The sequence below is a fragment of the Dermochelys coriacea genome, chromosome 1 (genome assembly GCF_009764565.3).
Source record: "Dermochelys coriacea isolate rDerCor1 chromosome 1, rDerCor1.pri.v4, whole genome shotgun sequence".
Classification (NCBI taxonomy): domain Eukaryota; kingdom Metazoa; phylum Chordata; order Testudines; family Dermochelyidae; genus Dermochelys; species Dermochelys coriacea.
Genome location: NC_050068.2, coordinates 209,978,057 through 209,997,218, shown reverse-complemented (window position 1 = coordinate 209,997,218; position 19,162 = coordinate 209,978,057). Strand labels below are relative to the sequence as shown.

At 43.9% G+C, this 19,162-nt stretch overlaps 1 long non-coding RNA gene across 1 annotated transcript; it reads right to left on the bottom strand.

Annotated features, from left to right (window-relative positions):
* Positions 1 to 380: 380 nt before the first annotated feature.
* Positions 381 to 12,533, bottom strand: LOC122459813. Its single transcript, XR_006280755.1, has 3 exons — positions 12,522 to 12,533; positions 9,228 to 9,232; positions 381 to 769 (listed from the first exon to the last, which is right to left on the bottom strand). It is a non-coding gene; the product is annotated as an uncharacterized LOC122459813 (long non-coding RNA).
* Between the last annotated feature and the right edge of the window lie 6,629 nt (positions 12,534 to 19,162).

Here is a 19,162-nt window from a genome sequence, read left to right as displayed (position 1 = left end):
TGATGCCTGAGTCCTTTTCAGACTTATTGCTTTCCAGGATCTAGACCCTTTAGTTGAGAAAGGATCTATGTGAAAATAACACTGTGGAATCATGTATTGATTCAAATACATAAAAAACTTGGTTGCAAACAGAGTTCCTCAGGACCAATATCCAGCTCAAAACTACTAAAAAAGCAAATAAAGCCATGCAACTACATGCAGAATTTCTTCTCATCACATACACCCCCACAGTCACTCACCAGAGAGCCTATGCCTACCACAAGCAACTGTTACCCGCCATAGTCACCAAGGTGATCCCCAAGCAAGCCCTTTGGGATGACAATGGCCCTGTGTGATTTGATTTAGAGCTCAATGCTAAATGAGTATACAGCTGTTCTCTATGTTAAGTATTCCAAGGAGCTGGGCCAGATTAAAGCATAAACCCTGTTGGCTTGTGCTTTGAGCCCCAGCTCCTGGAGTCACATGATGAGGTCAGGAAGCTAGTGAACAGGAGCGGCTAACAGGGGGGTTTTGGGAGGGAGTTCTCCAGGTGAAGGAGGAGCAATTATGTGACCCTTGGGGTAAGTTTGTTGTCTGTAGTGTTTGTGTTTGTGATGTGCTTGTTGCTTGATTGAAATATACCGTATGGTCTGTTTGTTTGGGGGACCGTGTGCTGACCATGTGTGTGCTGAGCCTAACGGCCTGCTAGGCATGGCTGAGAGCTTCTTAACGAGGCTTTGATCCCTAAGCCCTTTAGCACCCATCAACCCTTAACCAGCGGGCAGGACTACTCAGGAAGACCATGGCATTAAAAAGCCCACTCCGAATCAACCAGAGAAGCTAGCGACCAGGAGCAGCTAACGGGAGTTTTGAGAGAGAGTTGTGAGGGGAATGTGGGGCGGGCGCTAGATACACTTAACATTCCTTAAACTTAAAGCCAAACACCCCCTGTTAAATATAAAACAACAGCAAAGGAACGAGCTTCAGGAGTAAAAAGATAACGCAGGCAGAAGTCCAGCAACAGAGTGGGAGCTATCCAGTTTATTGCACCCAATGCAGCATGTATGATTACCTGCCCTATGGGCAGGTGGCATATGTGTACACTCGGTGCAAGGAGCTCCTGGCTCTCAGAGACCATGTTCGTGCATTGGAGACCACAGTGGCTGCACTGGAGGAGCTGAGGGAGAGAGAGAGGTACATAGATGAGATTTTCCAGGACACCGTAGAATGGTCCCACTCCTGGTCTGACAGCCTCTTTGCTGTTGAGGAAGATGAAAGTCTCAGGGAAGGAGAACATCCAACTGGAGCAGAGGGAAATGATCCCATAGTTGGGACCCTCCTTCCAGATGATGTTGTGACTTGCCTGCCTGGTGTGAAGGTTGCAGATCTCCCAAGCCATCTAGATAGACCTATGAGTAGTGCTGGGAGGAGCCCGTGGTGAACATGTAGGAGAGAGGTCCTGGAGGCCTCTTCCTAATAACTGGAGTTCCCTCCCCTGGAGAGGTATTCTCAGTGCGATAATGCGATAATGCAAAAATCAGCCAAGTGCTGAAAACTATTGCAGATGCAGGACATCACTCTTGGTGGAAAACACTATTAGGGTGGTCACCTTCTGCAACTGGTATGTTAAATATAATGGTTCACCCCATTGTGGTGATCATTGGAATCCAATTGGCTTTATTAGAAAGCATAGTAGCTTTGGCTTGCTGGATGAAGAGAACTGTTTGAAGACTACAGGAAGCTGGCATGCAAAATCAAATAAGGCCCTTGTTAATTATTCCCAGGAGGCAAGCCCTAGCTCAGCAGGTCTGAGTATTGGACTCCTGGAATAGTAATGACGGCTTTGGTAAAAGTGTCATTAAGAAGGGACTGTAAGGATAAGGCCTTTTCCTGTAGCCATATTGTAAGGCCTAAAGCCTAAGGCCTTCATCTGCAGCCAGATTAAAAGAGCAGCCAAGCAGCAGCCATTAGCTGAGAAACAGGAAGTCACATCCTCACATTCCATCTACATTACATTAAACCAATGTAATATCAGGCTATAAAAAGGAGACCCCGTTCTAATGGCACCCACTATCACCAGATAAAGAAACAGATCTTAAGATGGTTAAAGAAAACTTACTTTGATAGCATTCTGTCTGTCAAGAAATCACTTATCAAGAGTTGTGGTTGTGAAATCCTCATTTCTTTCTTGTTTTGTCATTATGGTCCCCACTTCCCTATTGTTTGGGATTGTATGGTCTCTGGTTCTTTAATTGTTTCTGTCTGTTACATAATTAATTTTGCTAGGTGTAAATTAAGGTGGTGGGGTAGGATTGGTTAAATAATTTTGTTACACTACGTTAGGATTGGTTAGTAAAATGTTAATATAATGATTGGTTAAGGTATAGCTAAAAAGAACTCAAATTTCACTATATAAACTGGAGTCCAAAAGGAAGTTCTTTGGGAACCAACTCCAGGACCCAGCCCCAAAGATCAGAGCTGCCAGACCTCAACACTCTGTCAATGATACTGTGTAGAAACTGGAATCCCCCAGGTAGACCTGATCCTGACTGGCCATCAAGAAAAGTTCATCTGTCTTACTGGAGTGGTGAGCACTGTATGTGTAGCGTGGGCAGTCTGTTTTTGGTGATTGTTAATAAATAGAAGTTATGTAGTATATGACTGTGTAAGGCTCTTTCACTGGTAAAAGGTCCTGTAAACCCGCAGAAGTAGTATACACCCGGAGCCCTATGTACTGGGAAAGGGTGTGGGTACTTAAATTGACCAGGTTAGTTACACCCTGAGCCCTACGAATTGGGTCCTGGTGGCCCTTAGCCCTACAGATTAGGTAAGGGTAGGTGCTTTTTGCCTGGAGCCCTACAAATTGGGAAAAGGTGGGGGTGCCTAAATTAACCAGGTTACGCCTGGAGCCCAAAGGACTGGGAAAAGGTGGGATGCCCTAATGTGTGCAGGTAACAGTTTTAATGCAGGAAGGACCTGATCAACAATTCCAGCCTGTCGTGTTTCAGAAAAACTTTCTGAGAGGGAAAGCCACTGGTCAGTCTCAGAAAAAGAGTGTTACGGCATTGTGTATGCTGTGGAGAAGCTACGCCCATACATTTGGGGACGGCAGTTCCGCCTGCAGACTGACCGTGCTGCACTGAAGTGGCTTCACACAGTCAAAGAGACTAACAAAAAATTTCTTCGGTGGAGTTTAGCTCTTCAAGACTTTGATTTTGAAATACAACACATTTCAGGAACCTCTAACAAAGTGGCTGATGCACTCTCCTGGGAAGGTTTCCCAGAATCAGTCAGGTAAAAATGTCCCCATATTCTAAGCCATTGTAGTCCTTGAAATGTGAAAAATACTGTTTAGCTCTTCATGTAATTATTAGTAAAATTAGAGGTGCAAGTATCTTATTAATTCTGTTTCCTAAACCTCCAGGAAGAAAACCCAGCCGGGGTGGACCCGACCTAAACCAGGCTCGCCAGCACCATCTGTGATTTGGGGGGCACGTGATAAATGAAGGGAGCGGGTCGCTCCCTTTTATGGACACCCAGCCAGCCACTTAGCAATAAAACCCCTGTTAGTAGCTGTTCTCTACTTGCTTTACCTGTAAAGGGTTAACAAGCCCACAGGTAAAAGGAAAGGAGTGGGCACCTGACCAAAAGAGCCAATGGGAGGGCTAGAACTTTTTAAAATGGGAAAAAACCTTCCCTTTGTCTGGGTGTTGTACCTGAGAGACTAAAAACAAAGGTGCCACAAGTACTCCTTTTCTTTTTGCGAATACAGACTAACACGGCTGCTACTCTGAAATCTGGGTGTTGTGGTTCTCCAGAGAGGGGGAGCTGAGGCACAGAGCAGCAATGCTGTAAGCAGCTTTAAAACCAGGTATGAAACAGCACCAACCTCGAACCTACTGATCTGAAACCCAGATATGTAAGTAAATCAGAAAGGTCTAGAAAGGGTTAGGGTTTAGGGTTATTTCTTTTATTTTCAAATAGAAAAGGAGGACTTGTGGCACCTTAGAGACTAACAAATTTATTTGATCATAAGCTTTCGTGAGCTACAGCTCACTTCATTGGATGCATTCAGTGGAAACGAAATTCAGCATTCACAAAAGCTTATGCTCAAATAAATTTGCTAGTCTCTAAGGTGCCACAAGTCCTCCTTTTCTTTTTGTGAATACAGACTAACACGGCTGCTACTCTGAAACCTTCTTTTATTTTGTAAGGCTCGTGGAGTCCTCTGTGCTAACGCCAGATGCTTTTGTTTTGCTTGTAACCTTTAAGCTGAACCTCAAGAGCCCTATCTTGATGCTTAATTTTTGTAATTGTTTCGTTTAAATCCAGCAAAAAGCCTAAGTTCCAAATGTAGTCCCTTTCTTTTTGGGTTTAATAAAATTGACCTTTTTCAAGAACAGGATTGGATTTTTGTGTGCCTAAGAGGTTTGTGCATTTGTTGTTTAATTAGCTGGTGGCAACAGCTGATTTCCTTTGTTTTTTTCTCAGCTCTTCCTGGGAAGGGGGGGGGTGAAAGCGCCTGAGGGTACCCCACAGGAAGGAATTCTCAAGTGTTCCTTCCTGGGTTCTCAAAAGGGGGGGGGGGGGGGAAGGGGGTTGCACTTGGGTGGTGGCAGCATCTACCCATCCAAGGTCAGAGAGAAGCTGTGACCTTGGGAGTTTAATAGAAGCCTGGAGTGGCCAATATTGATTTTTAAAATCCTTGTGGGCCCCCACCTTCTGCATTTGAAGTGCCAGAGTGGGGAATCAGCCCTGACAGGGTGTTTGGGGATGGGGGTGCAGTGAGATTCAGTCATCTTTAAAATTCTGAAAAAAAAATCTTAAATTTGACACCTCCACCCCCGTTCATGTTTACATCTTGTTCTGTGCCCCTCCTAATATCTGCAGCAGTGGGATTTATTTTTTCTGGATTGTAGGTGTTGTGAAGGAGCATGGATGTACTCCTGCCGATCTCAGGCACTATATGTGATAGTGGGGTGTAAGTTATTCTATTGGGGTTCCAACTTGTTTCAAACCTAACCTTTTAAACTAAATTGATTTGACAATATTGGTTTAATTATTGTAGTTAATATTTTTGTTACACAAAATTAGTTTTTGATATACATTTTATTGAAATTTTAAAAAAGAAAATTTTAATAAACCCTATTTGATTTAATCTAGGGATTGTTGTTCGCTGTTTCAATATGAGTTTATTCAGTAAGTTGCTTTTCTTCCTCCAGCAGTATTTTCAGTGAATGGCAGATTTCTTCTCTGGTGTCTGCCTTTTGATTTTTAAAAATAATTATAATTTTGTCTTTGACTGCAGACAATTTCTCACAAACCTTTACAAGAGAATCTTTAAGTCAAATGGTTACACAGACTGTGTATGGATGACCACACAACTTACTTGGTCTTGGCAGAATTTGATTTTAATTTGTTTATAATTCTGACGGGTAATATCGATGTGTATTTTAACTATATTTTTAGATTTTTATCAATTCACTTTGCCCAGATGTGTGACATTGTGAGTGAGTCAGGCAATTATTTAATGACCAGAGACATTGAGATTCAAAAAGTTAAAATTTTATAAACTATTAATGCAAATTATCAACTTCACATGTCAAAGGATACACAGTAAAAATCAAATCAACAAATTGTACTTGTATCACTGTTCATTCATTAGTCCATTTGTAATGAGCCTATTTCAAAATTCAAAACCACTCAATTTTGACTCTGAGTTCTCAAGCAGCATTTTTCTTATTTTGTCTAGCTGGATATTTCTATTAACAATGGAAATATTTTTACAGCAGTTGTGTGTGTGTGTGTATGGTGAAATCAATGTTTACCGATATTCACCACTAAAAATCGAATCCTTCCAAGTATAAACATACAGTTTGAGAGAAAAAAATGGATCAAAGTTTTTATTTGATTATACAAAAATTATGGTATGGCTGTAGCAATGAAAAAAAATCCTGTAATTTGTTTGACCACTGTGAAATATTACAATTTCCTGTACAAGTAGTATATAAAAAGTAAGGTACAGTTTAATTCCTGAACAAACTGGCGATTGCCAACTCACAGGTTGTTTTTACTGTACTTTTAAAAGCAACTCAGATACAAACACATACATACATATACATTTATTTTATGAAACTAGGAAGATGAAAATTTTGGGCTCAGTCCTGGGCAAGACCTGATGTTAAAAAAGTCAAATAAAATTAACAGGATTTCATCTTTCTGCTGTCTGCCCTGTTCAACCAGGCTCAAATTGGAAATAAATTAATATTCATGGATTTCAAAACCAGAAGGGACCACAATGATCATTTAGTCTGTCCTCCTGTACAACAGAGGAGCAAGAATTTCATGCAGTGATTCCTGTATCAAGCCCATATCTTGTGGTTGAGCAAAACCAAGAGCAGAGCTGTCAAACATACAGCCCAGATCCAGTCCCTGTGATGTATTTATGTGGCTCACATGATTTATTTAGATTATCCAGAATCTTAGCTTTCATTAACCCCCCCTAAATTTTTAGCTCTCTTTGCTGGAGAGAGAACCTTCTAAATATGAAACACATGTAACTGATGCAGTGATGGCTGCCTTGCGTCTGCAGACGGCCTAAATCAATGACTTACAGTGTAATTCCTCACCTCCTCTTAACTCAACTGAAGTACCAACCTTAAATAATGCTTATTCATTATTAACATTAACTATTCAATCCATGATCAGTTTATGCTCTGGGATGGGGGTTGGGGATTTCACTGAGATAGGAACTGGGAACAGCAGCTGGGAAGGAAATGCAGAGAAAAGAACAGAGGAGATTGACAGAGATGAGGAATCAAGTATCAGAGGGATAGCCGTGTTAGTCTGTATCCACAAAGACAACGAGGAGTCCGGTGGCATCTTAAAGACTAACAGAGTTATTTGGGCATAAGCTTTCATGGGTAAAAATCCCACTTCCTCAGAGATGAGGAAGGGGGAGAGGAATCGAGAAAGGAGGACGAGAAGGAAGAGACATGGAGGAGAGAAATAGCAGTGGCCCAAAGGGAAGCAGGTTTCTTCTCTGGGTGGTGAATGTGACAATAAAGCACTGAACAAATAATCATTAATATCTACTTAGTATATAAAGGCCGTATTGGCCACTTGATCTCTGTGCAAACCTCCGTCTGCTGTCAGGCCATTCCACCTTGCATCGGCTGGGGGTATATGTAGTCAGTCCACAGACCAGAGTTAAAGATGGGATTTGGCTGTTTCCCCCCACATATGTTTTAGACCCCCTGAGCTAGAATATCAGTTTTAGAGAGACTTCCCATCTTAATTTAAAAACCTCAAGGGATGGAGAATCCACCACAACCCTTGGTAATTTGTTCCAATGGTTAATTTTAAAATACACTACCACGTGTACTTATTTTAAAGTTGAATTCCCAAATGTCTTAACTTAGTAATTTAAAGATTCAAAGAAATAGCTGTCAACTATATTTCAACAAAATTGAACCAAAAGGCAACTTTAAAGCTCTCACCAAAATGCTACTGACTCCCAAGTTCTCTAGGACAAGTGTGGGTTGGCTGTTCTGCTCTTCATTTTATTACTTGATGTCCAAAGAGAATGGGTGAGCAAGTGAAAGAAGCATGTCTGGGCTGTTCCTTTATTAGTAAGTCCAGGGCATAGGAGATGGAGATACCCACTCTCAGATATCATTGGCAGGTAGGCAATTGGGTCAGAATTCTGTAGTTTAACTTTTTTGTTTCGCGCCAGTGTCCTGTAGGTGGTGATAGCGTATTGCAAATAGTCCATAGCTCAGATTGATGTATTTTTTTCCCTCGGAAGGAGAGATTTAAGATTACCTCATGCTTATGCCCAAACAAGATTCTTTTAAATTATAAAACATAGATTCTCTTTCAAGAATTATTCTTAAAATGTTATAGAAATCATTTTTAAAGTTATGTGTATATTTTAGGTATTTACAGTTCATGTTTCACTGTTCACCTTAAGCGAGTAATTCCACTACTCCATCATTCTAACTCATTTCTATATTAAATTAAGACAAAGGGAGAAAGAAAAAAGAGTAATGAGTTATGGATCAAAAATACTAACTGCAGCCTAAAAGAACTATCACCTTCACTCAGGAAAGCTGGAGTTTTTAGCTTTGAAATGAGCTGTAACTGTCAAATTTCTTGACTACCTCCACTACACACAATACTTTGCAGTTTACAGTGATACCTTGTTAATCTGTGTATTACATCTGCAAGGCTGAATGTCAGAGCAAATTGGGGGGTTGCAGAGTAAGCTGATTTTAACTTCAGAGTTAGATATTGTCTAGGGAAATGTACTGTGGAGGTGGAAACTTTATTCAGAATGCCTTTTAACTAGGAAAAATGTATGACAGACTGCAATGAAAAGATGCTGATGCTGTCTTTCAGTCCTTACACATATAAAGAGATGGCCCAATAGCCTGTTTAGCAGTGATTAATACCAGCCCATTGGCAGAAGAAGACTTTTCCATGGACATTAACTTCCCCATAATTGCTATTCCCTGAGAAGATATTTCGGCAGCCCAGAAAGAAGATCCAGCTATGTAAGGTAGTTAAATACTTAAAGAGTCACTTGAGGGGATGGTGGGGGAGCAGGAGTGAACTGAACAGGATAATTATCAAGTGATCTATCCCCTGTGGTCCACTCCCAGCTTCTAACAGTCACAGGATTAGGGACACCCAGAGCATGGGGTTGCATCCCTGACCATCTTGGCTAATAACCATTGATGGACCTAGCCTCCAGGAACTTATGTAATTCTTTTTTGAACCCCATTTATAGTTTTTTCCTTCACAACATCCCCTGGCAATGAGTTCCACAGATTCACTATGCATTGTGTGAAGTACTTTCTTATGTTTGTTTTAAACTTGCTGCCTATTAATTTAATTGGGTGACCCCTGGTTCATGTGTTGTGAGAAGTATAAATTACACTTCCCTATTCACTTTCTCCACTCCACTCATGATTTTATAGACTTCTATCATATCGCTCCGTAAGTTGTCTCTTTTCTGAACTGAACACTCTCAGTCTTTTTAACCTCTGCTTGTGTGGAAGCTGTTCCATAGCCCTTCTCTGTAAGTTTTCCAATTCTAATATATCTTTTTTGAGATGGGGTGATGAGAACTGCACACAGTATTCAAGGGGTGGGCATAACATGGATTTATAGTGTGGCGTTATGATATTTTCTGTTTTATATATCCCTTTCCTAACGGTTCCTAACATTCTGCGAGCTTTTTGGACTGCCGCTGCACACTGAGGAGATGTTTGAAGAGAACTATCCATGATGACTTAGTTAATTTAGATGCCATCATTTTTGGGATTATGTTTTCCAACGAGCATTACTTTGCATTTATCAATATTAAATTCCATCTGCCAATTTGTCATGCACTCACCCAGTTTTGTGAGATCCTTTTGTAACTCTTCGAATTCAGCTTTTGACTTAACTATCTTTGAGTCATTTTGTGTCATCTGCAAACTTTACCACCTCACTGTTTGCACCTTTTTCCAGATAGTTTATGAATATGTTGAACAGTACTGGTCCCAGTTCAGATCCTTGGGGGACCCTACTATTTACCTTTCTCCATTGTGAAAACTGACTGTTTATTCCTATCCTATATTTCCTATCCTTTAACCAGTTGCTGATCTATGACAGGACATCCCCTCTTATCCCATGATTGCTTTTTTTGCTTTAAGAGTCTTGGATGTGAGACCTTGTCAAAGGCTTTCTGAAAATCCAAATACGCTAAATCAACTGGCACACCCTTGTCAACCTGTATCTTTACCCCTTCAAAGAATTCTAATAGATTGGTGAGGCATGATTTCCCTTTACAAAAGCCATGTTTGATGCTCCCCCAACATATCGTGTCTGATAATTCTGCTCTTTACTATGGTTTCAACCAATTTGCCTGGTACTAAAGTTAAGTTTATTGGCCTGTAATTGCCAGGGTCAACTCTGGAGCCTTTTTTTAATAAATTAGCATTATATTAGCTATCCTACAGTCATCTGGTACAGAGGCTGATTTAAGGGATAGATTATATACCACAGTTAACAGTGCTGAAATTTAATATTTGAGTTTCTTCAGAATTCTTGGGTGAATATCCTCTGGTTCATAGAACAGATTAAAAATTACAGATTAGAACATATTGAAACAATTAAGGAAGAAACAAGTTAAGTTAAACACCAGAAAGGAAGTATTGCATCCTCAAGTATCAATGTGAATATTTTCTGGGTAGCAGAAGCTCTTCTAGTAAATCACATGCCCAGTGTGGGCCACTCAGGGACAGTTTATATATGCACAAATCAGACAGAAAAACGGTGCTCCATAAGAAGGCTGCAAAAGAGAAACAAACTGTACAGCAGTGAGTGTTCTCCATTGATCAGACTCATTTCAGGTCTGAACACAACAACACTGTGGTTTTCCAACCATCAGTGTTTCCAGACACATAGTAAGAGGTATGTGGGCAGCTCTACCGGAGGGCAGTTCTCATAGTCGCTGATGGTGACCCTACTGCATCAACAACTTCCAGTTTCCCTTGTGTGGCTTCCCTCTGATTGGGCAATTCTCTCCAATGGCCTTTGCCTTTGCCTCGCCTGCAGATGTCATCTGGCCCGGGACCCACACAGGAAATAGCCTCTCTCGTCTGAACCAAGGGACACTTGCAAAGAGCTTGCTCCTGGGCCTGCTCCACTTTTTTCACCACTTTACTGTGACAAATCTGAGACCTGGGACACACAGAATCATAGAAATGTAGAGCTGAAAGGGAGAAGTTACTAAGTCCAGCCCCTAGCTCTGGGGCAGGACCAAATAAACCTAGAGGATTCCCGACAGGTGTTTGTCCAACCTGTTCTTAAAAACCTCCAGTGATGGGAATTCCACAACCTTTCTTGGAAGCCTGTTCCAGAGCTTAAACTACCCTTATAGTTAGAAAGTTTTTCCTAATATCGAACCTTGCTGTGGATTGAACCCACTATTTCTTATCTGACCTTCACTGCACATGGAGAACAATGGGTCAGTGACCTCTTGAAACAGCCCTTACCATATTGGAAGCAGGTAGCAGGAAGTTTATGTGTAGCAGGTCTCCCCTCACACTTCTTTTCTCAAGACTAAACATAACCAGTTGTTTAAACCTTTCCTCATAGGTCAGGTTTTCTAAACCTTTTATCATTTTTGTTGCTCTCATCTCTAATTTGTCCATCTCTTTCCTGAAGTGTGGTGCCCAGAACTGGACATTGTACTCCACCTGAGGCCTCACCTGTGCCAAGTAGAGAGGGGAAATTATCTCCCATGTCTTACATAAAACTGTCCTCTAAATACACCCCAGATTTGTATGTGCTTTTTTTGCAATTGCATTCCATTGTCGACTCATCTTCAATTTGTGATTCACTATAACCTCAGATCCTTTTCAGTAGTACGACCTCCTAGCCAGTTATTTATTCCCCATTTTGTAGTTGTGCGTTTGATTTTTCCTTCCTAAGTGAAGCACTTTGCACTTAACTTTATTGAATTTCATCTTGTTGAATTCAGAGCAATTCTCCAATTTATCAAAGTTGTTTTGAATTCTAATCCTGTCCTCCAATGTCAGGTTTCAGAGTAGCAGCCGTGTTAGTCTGTATTCGCAAAAAGAAAAGGAGGACTTGTGGCACCTTAGAGACTAACAAATTTATTTGAGCGTAAGCTTTCGACCAAATGCATCCGATGAAGTGAGCTGTAGCTCACGAAAGCTTATGCTCAAATAAATTTGTTAGTCTCTAAGGTGCCACAAGTACTCCTTTTCTTTTTGTCCTCCAATGTGTTTGCAACCCCTTCCAGCTTGGTGTTATCTGCAAATTTTATAAGCATACACTCCATTATCCAAGTCAGTAATGAAAATATTGAATAGTACTAGACCCACAACTGACCCCTGCAGGACCCCACTAGATGTGCCCTCCCAGTCTGACAGTGAACCATTGATAATTATTCTGTGAGAATGGTCTCTCAACCAGCTGTGCACCCACCTTATAGTAATTATAGCATGCGGACCTGAAATATTGAAATGAGCCAGACCAGCATGGACTTTTGTGACAAGAAGTAGGAAATGTGTTTTCAGGGTCCTGGCTTGCTGAATGGGTTCCCTGAGGACTCCCTGTGGGATGGTTAATGGAAATTCCCCAACAACTCCCACGTAAAGACCCAGCCTTTGAAGCTTCATCTGCAGAGAGTAGGCAATTGATGGGTCTTAGCTTTTCAGGAGGCCAGAGATCAAGGTGTAAGCTATATACCAGGGTGCCCAAATATACTGACCTTCTGGGCCACATACAATAATCTTGAGAAGTCAGAGAGCCAGGTGTGCCTGCCGGGGCTTGGGGCTTCAGCCCCACTCCCACCGAAGCCCTGAGACCCCCCGTCTGCTGGGCAGAAGACCCTAACCCCACCAGCCCACCCCAGGGCAGTAGCCCCAAGCTTCCCTCCATCAGTCTGTTAGGTAGAGAGTGGGCTGGGGGCGCTGACAGCTGTAATTGAACTGTAAAAGAACCGCATACGGCTCGTGAGCCACGGTTGGGCCACACCTGCTACATACAGAAACAGATGAACTGTGCCAGGTTGTTCTTCCTGATCTGAAACATGACATGAACTTGTAATGAAGGGAGTGAGTTGGGGGACAAAAGTGTAGTTAACCCGTAAACTATGACAGTAGCAATCATTTCTTGAAGTGCTGCATCAGGTACAAAGGAGTCACCGCAAGGCTGGGGAATTAACAGCTGATATCTTTAAGGAACCCCCAATTTCTGCTTCCACATTTTGAAGTCTGCATGTAATCTGCTCCAGAGGTTGATCCAGTAAGTTATTTTCCTTCACCAGCAGGTTATGAAGTTCCCCTGTTAAACAGTTTATAAACTGGCTTTTCACACAGGATTCTCTCACAGCTTCCAACCAGGCACAGACCCCTCTTTGCATGCCCAGTTCCAGATTCATCCCAGAAGGTTTTGCTTCACTCAAGCTACTTCTCAGCCAGGGTGGGGCAGGGAAAGCCCTATCTAACAGCCTCCTCAATGCCCTTTGTGAAGCTGTGGCGCAACACAGGTGATGACGCACATTGTCCATGAATGCCTGCTCACTAGGTTCAGCGGTGGCCTAGAAGAACTGCTTCACACCACTGAAGATGCCATCGCTTGGCTAGACGACTATGCACACACTAAATAAATAATCATGTGATTGGCCTAAAATTCATGAGATTGTTAAAACATAGTAAATGTTGGGTTCTTTTTATTTTTCTTCTGGTTTTTGAATCTTTCAGGGCATGTCTACACAGCAACTAGACACCTGCTGCTGGCCCGTGCCAGCTGACACAGGCTTGCAGGGCTCTGGCTGCGGAGCTGTTTCATTGCAGTGTAGACTTCTGGGTCTGGGCTGGAGCCCAAGTTCTGGGATCTTCCCACCCTGTAGAGTCCTAGAACCCAGGCTCCAGCCTGAGCCCAAAGTTTACACAGCAGTGAAAGAGCTCCACAGCCAGAGCCCTGTGAGGCCAAGTCAGCTGGTGCTTAAACCCCCCCACCCACCCAAGAAAGCTGAGATTCTCACATAATGACACAACTTCAGGAACTGAGGCTTTATGAAAGCACCAAGAGACTATGATAAAATCATGAGAGTTGGCAGTACTGCATTAGGCTTTGCCATTAGCCTGTCTTTCTGATGTGAGGGGAATAGTTCATTTGTACTGTCGTTACCAATTCATGTTATGCTTTCAGAAACCACATCTTAGGCTTTTCCTGTAAGAAGTCTGTTTTTAACACACAGCATGTGGGCACACACTGCGGGCACTCTCCCCCGTGAGATGCCTCGCATGTACATTGAACAGGAGAGGTGGCAGGGTTCAGCCCCACACAAAAGTGCCCTTGAGTCAGAAGAGCTGGCACTCACCACGACACCCTGAGGAGGGGAGGAAATAGCAGCAGTGCTCAATGGTGACTTCCTCTACCCCCCTCCTGGGTTCACAGAAACGTTGCTTTGTGGCCAGTGGGATCAAAGGCAGCTGACAGCTTTAGAGGGCCTGATCCAAAGCTGGAGGAAGTCAATGGAAAGACTCTTGTTGACTTTAATGGGGTTTGGATCAGGCCATAAAAGAATTGACATGGATGTGATCTTTGCCCATCACCAAGATCAGTGAGGCCAAGTCTAAAATCAGACTGCAGGGATCCAGGGTGTAATGCAGGGGTCTCAAACACGAGGCTCACAGGGTTATTTCCTGCAGGCCGCCAAGCTCCCCTCTTCCCCACTCTCCCTCCCCCCAGCGCGTCGAGTCCCCGCTCATCTCCAGGCGCTTCCCACCACCAAACAGCTGTTTGGCGGTGCTTAGTACTTTCTAGGAGGGAGGGGGAAGGAGTGGGGAGCCACACGCTCAGGGGAGGTAGCGGGGCAGGGATTTGGGGAAGGGTTTGGAATAGGGGCAGGGAGGGGATGGAGTTGGGGTGGGGATTTTGGGGAAGAGGTTGGAATGGGGGCAGGGCCAGGGGCAGGAGGGAGTGTGTGTCAGTGATGTGGCCCTTGGGCCAATGTACTAGTCCTCATGTGGCCCTCGTGGTGATTCGAGTTTGAGATCTCAAGTGTAATGGAATGTAAAACTGTATTACACTGTTCGGCCACTAGATGGCACTGAGCGTAAAATACCTTATTTAAGCTCAGCTATACCTGGCAGAGCATTAAAATATCTTTTGATGACCACATCTAGTGTGAGCTCTGTGACCAGCCCATGTCTGGTGCACAAGAACATGGCACAAGGAATCGGAGGACTCTAGGTGTTGCCAAAGCTAGTTTGCCAAACCCTTCCCCAGAACAGGAAGATGAGAGAGAAGGTGATAGAAGAGTGCTGGTGTCAAGGGAGCTTTTTGAGCAAAGGCCTTATGACTGATTGTTTAAGAGATACTGGCACCCACCATTCACTGGGGAAGCACCTTTCATGGACCTAGTGCCTTTCCACTGGATTGAAGGTGGGATTTTCAAGAGCACCTGGTATATTGGGAGCCTGAATTCCATTCCCTTTTGAAGGGCCTTGCACTCCTAATTCACATGGGCTCTTTTGAAAAGCCCACTTTTAACCAGCAAGGAGGGACACGGATCCAAACTTCAGGTCAGATCCTGAGGTTCCTTGAGCATTTCCAGCCCTGCGGTGAGTGACACCTGGTGAAAGTCAAGGAGAGACGCTGTTGCACCTCCCCGTACTAGAAGCAGTGGTTTTGCTTTGTGGGGACTCTGAGTAGTGCAACAAGGAGGAGGAAATGGGGCAAACAGCAGAACTTTCCCCCAGCAACAAACCAGGGGCAGTACCAGCTGGATCCCCAATGCACTAGTGCAATGACCTTCTGCATGTCCTAGAAGCCCCCCTCCACCTGGCACAAGACGTATGTCCCAATTTTAACCCACCTCCGATCCTGTTCTGATTATGGATAAACAGGGACATCGTTTGGAGCCTGCCTGCCCATGGAACCATCTTCCTCGTTATGATCCAGATGCCTGCCCACATAGCTGTCAGGAGACTCCCAGGGCTGGGAACAAACTGCAGGAGAAGGTCCCTGGGCACACAAGGAAACTTTATACCCACCCTGGTTCCCTTCACACTGCATTTGAAGAACTGGGAACCTTCTGATACATTTTTATGGAAAAATAGGTGTGAGTCAGTTTCCCCTCCCCTTGTATTGTTACCCACTAGGAGGGAGGTTAATTTCTTTTCTTGAAACAAGACAAGCAATGCAGTGTCTAGGTGGAAGTCACCTCAGCCATGAATGAACTATGAGGAACTTATGTTATGGGGTGGGGGTGAGTAATTATGGCAGACCTCTAAGTCTCTAGATCTCAGTCTGCAGAAGTAACGCCATGGGGGTGGGGAGGATTGCATATCCTGGTTTTGATTGAGTTCAAGAGGCCCAGCAGACAGAGAACTGAGACTTGTATAAAGTGGCAGCTTGACATGGAGAGGGGTCATTTACTGGAACCAAGAACTGACATGACACTGTGCCCTAGAGGGACAGACCCTGCTGAAGGGGTTGGAAGGGCTGGGTCTCCATGCGGAAGAGGGGTGACACCTGGTACAAGAGGCAGGCTGGCTTATAAGCTGTTTTGTTATCCAAAGATGTGTTGTCTGTAATGTTTTTGTTCTGAATAAATACTCTGCTGTATAAAGGTTGGCTGGTCACTGGTTAACCCTGTCACTGCCTTGGCGACAGCAGGATGGCAGGCTTTGAACTAACCTCAGGCTTGCTAAGGTAATCACAATGAAGAGCAGGAGGAATTACAGCCTAAATCCTTGGTCTGGAAGGAGAGGAATGCAGCTTCCCACCCTAAAATAGGTGACAGCTAGAGGCCTAAGTCCTGAGCAGGGTGCCCTCAAGGAGGCCAGGATGGGGTCAGAGGTGCTGTTACCTCGGGAACTGTGACCTCCTCACTATGCAATCCCATGTGATCCTGTTCTTCTCACTGTGTGCTCCTGCTGGTCTTTTTCTCTTCATGCATGACTCCCTGTGGTCTCAGTCTGGTCCTTGAATGACTGTGCACCATCTTCCCTGCATTCACCAGTCTGTGTAGCTATCTGGGACCAATATGTGTTGTGGTTTCTAGGCAGCAATTGTGCATAAACTGCTAAAATCACAGCATTGTTGCATCGTGTCCTGGGATGAGGTCTGTCAAAGACATGAAAGTCCCGTCTGAGCTGAATTTTGATCTGCTCAGCCAGCCTCATCTGGATCCTCTGTCGCTTGGTTATTGGTTTCAGAACAAGACATGCAGCTGTCCAGAGAAGCAAGACGGTCTATTGGTTAGAGCAAGGGCCTAGGAGCTAGAACTCCTGGGTTCTATTCCTGGCTCTGCTGTTGGTTCAGTCTTTGCGTGGGTCCCTTTTCTCTCTGTTTCAGTTTTCCTATCTGTGAAATGGAGCTAATAATACTGACCCATTGGCATCTCTTGGTAAAGTGCTCTGAGTCCCTGTGATGGGATGCCATGCTGGAACATGTTGGAGAGTTAGTAACTGGCGTGGCTGGCATGGCAATGTGCTGCTGTTTGCCAACCCCTGCTGCTCCCTAGAGATGTGTGAGGGCATGAAACATCTCCCCATGGGGGACAATTAGATTGTCACCTCCATGCTGACAATTTTCAAGCATTCACACATTTTTGGAAACAAAATTTCCCAGTTACATGCAATTAATAAAGATCCAGGCACATTGTTTGCAGGAACTGGGGATTCTGGGATCTGCCGTGGCATCCTGGCAAAGCCCAGCGCTTCAAATTCCATTCCATGTACGTTGAGATTTCCATTGGCTATAGGATTCTTCATGTCCTGCCCAGTCAACCAGCTCTTGTGTCAGAGGCCAGGGCGGGTGGGGGAGGGGAGGGAGAGATCCCTTTGTATCCCATCTCCACAGGGTTGAGAAGCTTAATTAATGGCCATCTACGCTGGTAAACTCAACGTGCTTTGAATTCTTTTACATTTTCAATAACCCACATGGGACTCAGCTAGGCCAGCTGGTCAGAATGAGGCAGAGCTTCTTTTAAGTGGGTTTTGGAAAATCAAATGTCCAGCCCACAGGACTGCCTGGGGCAGGAGATGCCATTGTCTTTACAGAGTTCAGCTGCACAGGCATCATCTCAGAGACCTTTTATTTTTCACCCTTTTTGGGTGGTGATGGAGCATCTCTCTGTGTCTGGGGTGGGCAGAGCAGAGTAAGAATGGAACTCTTGGTTAGCTGTGGGGGCACAGACTGGCTGGGGCATGTGGACAATGGCGGGGGCAAGGGACAGTTTATTTTTTGTTAAAAGTAACTTAATAAGATGTGCACCTTTGAAATGTATGGCTGAGGTACTGCCTGGGACTCAGGAGATCTGTGTTCTCCAGATGTTAGTGGGATTTTAAATTTCATTCTGAATCTCAGTCCACCAAAAATTTGGGATTCTCATTTCAAGAGGACTTGGCCATGGGTCCAAGGGACTTTGGTACCTAAATCCCCTGACGGAGATCAGCCTCCATTCCAGCTCAGGACAAAGCTCTCTGCTGTTGAGTGTCAAGCTCCATTGCCAGAGGTGATTCTCCACATCTAGCTGGGAATCATTAAGAAAGGGATAGATAATAAGACAGAAAATATCATATTGCCTCTATATAAATCCATGGTACACCCACATCTTGAATACTGCATGCAGATGTGGTCACCCCATCACAAAAAAGATATCAGATTAGGAAAAGGTTCAGAAAAGGGCAACAAAAACTATTAGGAGTATGGAACGGCTTCCATATGAGGAGAGATTAATAAGACTGGGACTTTTCAGTTCAGAAAAAAGCCGACTAAGGAGGGATATGATAGAGGACTATAAAATCATGACGGGTGTGGAGAAAGTAAATAAGGAAGTGTTATTTACTCCTTCTCATAACACAAGAACTAGGGGTCCCCCAATGAAATTAATAGGTATCAGGTTTAAAACAAACAAAAGGAAGTATTTTTTCATACAAAGCACAGTCAACCTGTGGATCTCCTTGCCAGAGGATGTTGTGAAGGCCAAGACCATAAGAGGGTTCAAAAAAGACCTAGATAAGTTCATGGAGGATAGGTCCATCAGTGGCTATTAGCCAGGATGGGCAGGGATGGTGTCCTTAGTCTCTGTTTGCCAGAAGCTGGGAATGGGCAACAGGGGATGGATCACTTGATGATTTCCTGTTCTGCACATTCCCTCTGGGGCACCTGGCATTGGTCACTGTTGGAAGACAGGATACTGGGCTAGGTGGACCTTTGGTCTGACCCAGTATGGCCATTCTTATGTTCTAGTATATGTGGTGGGGTCGAGGGGGAGGGTTATTCCCTATATAGCTCTCTGTGTGTGCATGTGTTTGTGAATGGGGGTGACTGTCCATACTTATTTGCAAGGAATAAGTGGTGATTGGCCCTATCCATTGTGTGTGGAGTGTGGGTGAAGGGAATCTGTGCAGGTACAGGCAGAAGATACATGGAATCTCGCAGCCTCAACACAGGAAGAGGGCTGGCACTTCTTCTCCACATTGAATTAGCGGCTGAAGTTGCCAAAGCTGGAGTTGCATGAATAGCATGTTCAAAAATACAGCAAGACAGTTGTGTGAGATGCACCATTGGTTATCACAATGTACTACAGAGACGTATTGCTGTCCAAACACAAGAGGGGTCAGAGCAGGGCTTGGGCAACTTG